General features: G+C 51.5%; 1 protein-coding gene across 1 annotated transcript in view; it reads right to left on the reverse strand.

Moving 5' to 3' along the window:
* The window catches only part of CCDC149 (coiled-coil domain containing 149), an 80,558-nt gene extending 73,277 nt beyond the window's left edge, over nt 1-7,281 (reverse strand). The window contains exon 1 of the mRNA XM_027774376.1: nt 7,166-7,281. The gene's annotated coding sequence lies outside the window, so the exon portion shown is untranslated. The remainder of the gene's footprint in view (nt 1-7,165) is intronic.
* Nucleotides 7,282-7,331: the final 50 nt, after the last annotated feature.

Genomic DNA, 7,331 nt, shown 5'->3' on the forward strand with positions numbered 1-7,331 from the left:
GGACCCACCAGCCGAGACACGACGGCGGGCACAGCCGCGTGGGAAAGCGGTGGGGAAATGGACGAGCAGCACCAAAATGTTAACAGCAGTCAGCGCTGGGTCATTTATAGATGGCTTTCTTTTGTTTTGGTAAATGCATCTGTAGTTTCTAAATTAGGAGGATACGCTGAATTCCTATTTCCCAGTTTCTAACGTGGAAGTCCACCATTATCAAGGTACTTATCATCTCTAGCGCCTTCGGACACTCACTTTTCTTTGCAAATCCTCCCTCCCTCAGAGTCACCATTCAGCACAAGGTTCCCACATCAGTCCCAGCAGGCTCCCAGGTGGGGAGATGAAGCTGGGTGTGACGGGGCTCTCACACTGCCTTGGAGCCCTTGCTTGGACAGAGCTGAGTTGTCCATGCACCTGATCAGCCCCCGAGGGCACTGGGGAGTCTGAGCCAGCACTCCAGAGCATGGTCACAGATGCCCAGGTCTCCACGACGCAATGCCATGTGACTTCCAGCCCACACCCACGCCTGGCCAGGAGGCTGGGAGCACATGCCAGGCTCCTTTGCAGTTCCAGGCATGGGTTTAGGTTTAGGCCAGCTGAACGCAGAGGTAGGAAAGACATCTCCAGCTCGGATGGCTGCTGGCTCTAGTCAGAAAGCGAGCCCACGGGGCACGAAGCCCAGTGCAAACCACGTTCCTTGAAGTTAGGACCTAGCTGTACGGGCTGTGCTCACCTGTTTCTTGTTGAGTGACCATAAACAGGGGCTGCACATTTCTTACACTCTGAATTCTGTTTCTTCAACTGTAAATGGAGCGGCTGCCTCCCCTTCAGTCTCCCTCACAGGGGACTATGAGGGTGCGAGAAGGAAGGCAGAGGAAGGTGGCACTGTCCTGTTGAACCGTAGCCAACGTCGCACACCGTGCCCGGGACATGGCAAATTCTCCTCACTGTCCACGAAAACAGACAAATGTAAGGAATGACTTTCATGATTATTTCTCGTCATGAGAAGATGACCATAGAGACCAGACGCTGTACAACTTCTTGGCATGAGAGGCAACCGTGGGTGGCAAGTGACATTCTGAGCAGCTTACATTCTCGTCGGGAGCAGAATGGAAGCCAGGGTAGGTTCAGACACATTATAATGCAGGTCAGATCCCATTACAGGAAGGCTCTCTCTGTGCCAGGTACCCAAAGCCCCAGTGTGGTTTTACGGGAGGAAAACCAGGTGGTGAGTAAGAGATGCCATTCACGCTGGTCATTCTCATTCAGGGACTAGCCGAAGTCCTCTTTTAAGCTTCAGCCAATGTATTTTATTCAATGTGAAACTCACTAAATTAATTTTTTTAACATAATAAGAGTAGAAATTGTCAATTTTCAAAGCACATATGCGAGTTTCCCCACACAGGAGAGAACATGAATCCCATTAGTTAAAAATAGCAGTTGTGCTCACTTTCCCCCGCACGCTAATTTTAATAAACTTACTCTGAAATTAGCCTGCCACTATGAAGATAGCTGCTCATCAAAAATGTTCCCGGTAAGCACTAAGCTTGCCTCGCAAGAGTTCAAGCACTCCTAGGAAACTGAACAGTGCAAAGTTCTAAACCAACTCCTCTCCTCACCCGATCTCTCAGCCCTCCACCTCCTGTCAACCCCAGCACCACCGCGCTCCAGCCCCTTCCAGGTCCACCCTGGACTCGGTCTATCCCATCCTTCTGATCCATCCGGCTCCAAAGCCCTGTAGGGGTCTTCCTTTCTAATGTCCCCCAGAGCCACTGCTTTTTCTGTTCCCACTGATGCTATATCCCTTTACTACTTCATTCCTTCCAGCACCCAAGCACTCAAATATTCTACATGTACTGAGTCCCTACAACACCCACAGCTTAGGGCCAAGGGCTCAGTGTAGAACTTAATAACACCTGGTCCCTGTTCTTAAAAAGCTGGAGATCTTTTGGGTGCAGTGCAGAGGTGGACAAGCCAAGGGTTAGGCAGGACATCAGAGAAGTGGAGTGACTTGGTGCAGTGGGAGTCACTGGGAACGCTGACGGTGATGCCAAGAACCAGGTTACCAGGAACGCATCCTGACTTGTCTTTTCCTGGCTCCTGGCAGGACACCAGATTTGCCTCTATGTCACTGCTGCCCGGTCCAGCACCTTGCAGACGACAGAAGCTCCGTGAGTGTTGGGCTCAGTGGAAACGAATCTATTCCTGAATATTTTCATCAACTCTTCTGACATCCGCTCTATTCCCAGCTACATCGGGACGTGTCCTGCTGTGTGGCTTTTGAAGTCATTGCCATCTGGCCCACTCTGGCTGTCCAACCTCGAGTTTTACTATACCTCAATCCAGAAGTTTCCGTCATTACCTAGAGCATCTCAAAGGCCAGCCATGAGCCCAGAGCGCAGGTGTTTCTGCCGATGGTGCACCTGCCGTCTTCAGCTAAACGAGGGTCTTGGTTCAAGTTCCACTTCATCTCCTCATGCCTCGCCCAATGCCCGGATACTCACGTCTGAGGTATACCATTGCTATGCAATACTTCTTATTTGTCTAAGAGCTGTATCAGCAGAGAATGAAGAGCATTTTGAAAGTAGGAACTGTTACCTTGTCTTCGAGTAAGTACACCGGAGCCTCCGGTTTCTCTCCTTACCAAATGTTTCCAGGAGTCCTCTGTGCTTCTGTGAGGCTCAGTGGTCCGTTCCACCTTAATGGCATGCTGTAGTCCATTCCACAGATGTGCCAGTTCACCCAGTTTCCAGCAGTTCTGAGCGGAATGGCTGTGGACATTCATATAGAGGTTTTTGTGTGGGCGTATGTTCTGTTCACTTTAGACCTACTTGGAGTGGAACTGTGGGTCGTTTGGTGGAGTGCATTTGACTTCGTAAGAAACTACACAACTGGTTTCGGCCGTGACTGGACCATTTCATGTTCTCTCCAGCAAAGGACGAGACTTGCGGTCACTAGGTGTCCTGGTCAGCCCTTGTTCATCCAGTTTGGGGCTGTTGCTTTCCATTTTACAGGTGCACTGCAATTTCTCATTGAAGGCTCAGCTTACGTTTCCCTAATAACCCACGATGACGAGCCTCTGCTCATGCGCACGTTTTCCGCCTTCTTTCCTGTCTTCACTGCAGTGTCTAGTCAACTCTTTTGCCAACTTTAAAAATGAGATTCTTTTCTTACTGTTGAGTGTGAGAGCTCTGTACATATTGTGGAAACAAGAAATGTATCTGGGGCTGGCAGCGATGGCACAGCGGTAATGCAGGACTCTGCGAACAGGAGTCACACAGAAAGGTCTGGGTTTGCGTCCAGAGACCTCCCTGTAGATGCCCCCTGGGTGCGTGCCCGAGATCCAGGCTGATGGATGGTTGGGATGGATCGTGGTATGAAGACCGTGAGGGAGCCCCTGTGCCCCTCTCCCTTTCCTGAATGAAGAGGATAGGACTTGAACGCATCTTTTCGAGGACATAATTCAACCTACAAGATCAGCCAATAAACTCGCTCTGAGCTTAACTAGCTGGGGTTAGGTTTGGGATCATTTGCATCAGGAAAGAGGCAGAGCTGAGACTCACCACCAGGTCTCTTAATATCTTTAAAGTCGAAGTCAACGAAGACCCAGAGTTGGGCCTTAACCTTAATTAACCCCAGGACTGGACTCCATGCCTACCCAACCCCTCACTTCTAAAAGGCCCTGATTGTACTTAGGCAGAGACCCAGAGTTTGCCTCTGTCTACCTCACTGCCACTGCATGCAACATGCTCAAGAAAAATGACCGTGATTGCTGTCTAATTAATTAACCAAATTCTAACAGTGAAACTGAATTACGAATAGTCTGTCAGAGGGTGGTAGGCTTGAGGGAAGGCCAGGATTTTTATTTTAAAAGTAAAAAGCTATAATCAATGGTCTACATAGCTGCATTTCAACATTTCTCTTGGGGCCCACAGGTGGCATAGCAGTAAGGCACTGGACTCCCACGTGGGCCAACCACAATTCGACTACCACACCTGATGGGCTGAAACTCACACCAGGCATGTGTGCATGCATGCTCGCCCAAAATCTCAATAGGAGAATGGAGAAGGGATTGTGGCATGGCCATCCCCCGGGGGATGATTTCTTGCTTTCTGTCTCTGTCTCTCCAGTGAGCACACATGTCCTATACTAAAATCTCCCTCCAAAAAAAAAAAAAAAATCCTGAAAGGTTACATTAGGTGATGACAAGAGCATTTGCCCCTCCCCAGATGTTTCATTTCCAAGCAGAACACTGGCTGTACTCCTTGGAAATGCATTGGTGGGTTTATTTTAGGGTCTATTTTAGCTGTCATTCCAGTTGGTTACATTAAAAATATGAGAATCAAACTGGTCTCCTTCTTGAAATGAAAAAGTTCTTCCTAGGGGCAGGCTGAGGAAGCGAACTGATTGAAAGAGAGTGCAAAGCTCCAGGCAGGAAGGACAATGGAGTGAGACTCTAGGGACGGAGGGAGGATCTCGGACTTTGACAGATACAAATACAAGCACGTCAATAAGCCCATCCAGTGCTGGCCAGCTCTAAGGTGACGTCACCCCCACTCTTCTCCGGGGCCACAAATCACGTGTAACACCTCCAGACACTGATCACTCTCTTCCCCGAATCCTGCTGTAAGTGGCTGGTACCCCACGCACTTACAAGGCAGAGGTGTGTTAGTTTCCAGCGGGTGCTAGAACAAGGTGTATAAGTCTCCAGTGGCTGCTGTAACAAATCACCACTAACAGGAGCTCACAACAACAGAAGCTTATTCTCTGACAGTTATGAAAGTCGGCAATCCAAAACCAGCGTGTCCCAGGGCTGGTTCTCCTGGGGACCCTGAGGAAGAATTTGTTCATGCCTCACCCAGCTCCGGAGCTGCCACAACCCTTGGCACTCCTTAGTTTGCAGAGGAGTAACTCCAGTCTCTGCCTCCACCTTCGTGTGGTCTTCTCTCTGTGTCTCTGCCTTCCCAGAACCTTCTCTCCTGCCTCTGTCTCGAATCTCTCTTTCTCTTACAGGGAACCAGTTAGCAGATTTAGGGCCGACCGTAAATCCAGATGGTCTCACTGTAAGACCCTTACCTTGGTTATATGACAATGACCGTAATTGCAAATAGTCACACTCATAGATACTGAGGGACAGGACTTGGACATACCTGGAAGGGGGACACAGTTCAACCCAACGGTCGATTTGCGAAGATAACCAGCAGTCTGCATTTTTCACAGGCATATGCCAAATGACTCAGATGCATATGCCAAACAAGCCCCAGGCAGAAAAACTGACCCCACTGATGGAAATGACAGTTGAACAAGACATGGTCCCCTCCCTGGGTACCTGCCATGTAGTGGAAGATAGATCAATGATTAAAATTCAGTGTGGCTGAGTGATCTGAAGCAGGGCTCTGGAGTCAGACAGACAAGGTTCAAATCCTGCCTCCTCCAGTTATGATCCGTGGGGTTCTGAGACGTTCCTTAGCCTATCTGAGCCATAGTTTCCTTAACTGGATTATAAAAAAGAGTCCCTGCCTTGTCCCATGGTGAGACTGAAGCTGTGTAAAATGCTTAACATCGACGCTGCGCTCGGGACACAGCCCCTCGTTACAGTCAGGCTGGAAAGCGAGCCAAGTTCACTGTCACGTCGAGGTCCCTAGCAGCGTCTCTACACTCCTGGTCTTCCGTGACCAGGTCACTCTAACAGTACCTAGTGCCCAGAGAGTTGGCAAAGGCAATACCCCACAGAAACTCGGTGGGGTGGACAGAACAACCCTGAAAGGCCCTCTCAGGGTGCACTGACTTCCAGAATGAGTGTTTGCTGAACACCTGCTATGCATGGAGCTCAGTGTGCAGATCCTGAAAATGGGGGCCAAAGAAGACACACAGCCCAGCCAGGAAGCCAGGTGCAATACCATGTGGCCAGCGCCCGGTGGAAGCGGGCCATCACCGGGAGACACACCTAGGGACAGCTGTTGGCACTTAGCACTTTTACAGCTGAACAAGACATGGCCCCTCCCTGGATACCTGCCATATAGTGGAAGACAGATCAACGATGAAAAGTTATGGGAGGAGGGCCTTCAAAAAGGTCATGGAAAGTGTGTTTATGGAAAAACTACACACGGATTTATTTTTAAATTTTGCACCAAAATAATTCCATAATTTAATTCCATTTTCCACAGACGTTTTGAACTCCCCCTCAGAGTACAGTCTTTTCGCTCATTGTGTGACTTTCTCCCAGATGACGCCACTAAACCTGGAAGTTCTCGAGGGCAGGAGGGGCCGCCCGTCCTGGTGGCCACAGCGTCTCAATCGCTGAACAAGTACTCGATCCCTGGAGACCCGTGACCCCTATTTATGGGCGTGGTGAATACTCTGCTGCTGTTCCAGAACCCCAAACTGGACTTCCATGGAGAACCACCTTGAGCCTCTGGGACTACTGATTCTTGATAGGCCCAGAGACAAGACCTAGGTGGATCTGCCCCTGTCACAAAGCCTGACAGCTGGAGAGATCGGACAGGCTGCAACCATGTGTCCAGTACCGAGCAGTCCACAGGGATTTTAACTCGCACACCCGCACTTCCAAACCGAGGTAGGGCAGGATCGCAACGCTCTGGTCACTAGGAACTGTTAGAGTGACCTGGGGACCCCGAGGCTTGGAAAGGAGAAAGACGATGTGGGGATCCTCTTCTGACACCCCCAAAGGGGAGGGAAGGAGCCAGCTATAGCCTCGGCCTTGCTGGGACCGGAGTAAGAAAAGGAAGCTACGAGTTGGTCTTGAGATGGGGACGGTCCTTAGGAGAGCCAGGAGGGAGACTTCCCGGGGGTGGGCCTGGTAGGTAGCAGGTGTCTTGCCAGCCCAGGCAGCGGTAAGGCAGGGCGGCCCGCCTGCCCACCTGGGCGAGGAGCCATCAGCATCGCCTCACCTGCAGAAGCCAGCAGCCGCACCCAGGTCCACGAACCTAGGGTGGGCCGGAGAGGGCACCATGAAGGGTCTGCGAGCGGGCCCGGGGCATGTCTGAGACGAAGCCGTCGGGAGGCACAGCGGCCTCTGCTTCCACACGCCACCCGCGGGCCCTGGCGAGCTAACGGGCGCCCCACCCTGCACCGCTGCAGGTGCAGCCCGACCCAGGTGTGACGCCAGGACCCGGATGTTGCCTAGGGCACCACCTGTCCGTTTCAGTACCGGGCGTCCAATCGCTTGGTTCCAGAACAGCGGGGACCACGCGGCGGGCAGCTGGGGCTCGGCTCCTCGTCCGCCCGGGTCCCAGGGCTCGTCTTTCCGATGCAGGGCCGAGCCTCTGTCCAGGAGCAGGCCCTCCCGCAAGCCTGGCACCAGATGGCGCGGAAAG

This window comes from Tupaia chinensis, unplaced genomic scaffold (genome assembly GCF_000334495.1).
Source record: "Tupaia chinensis unplaced genomic scaffold, TupChi_1.0 Scaffold000426_1, whole genome shotgun sequence".
Taxonomy (NCBI): domain Eukaryota; kingdom Metazoa; phylum Chordata; class Mammalia; order Scandentia; family Tupaiidae; genus Tupaia; species Tupaia belangeri.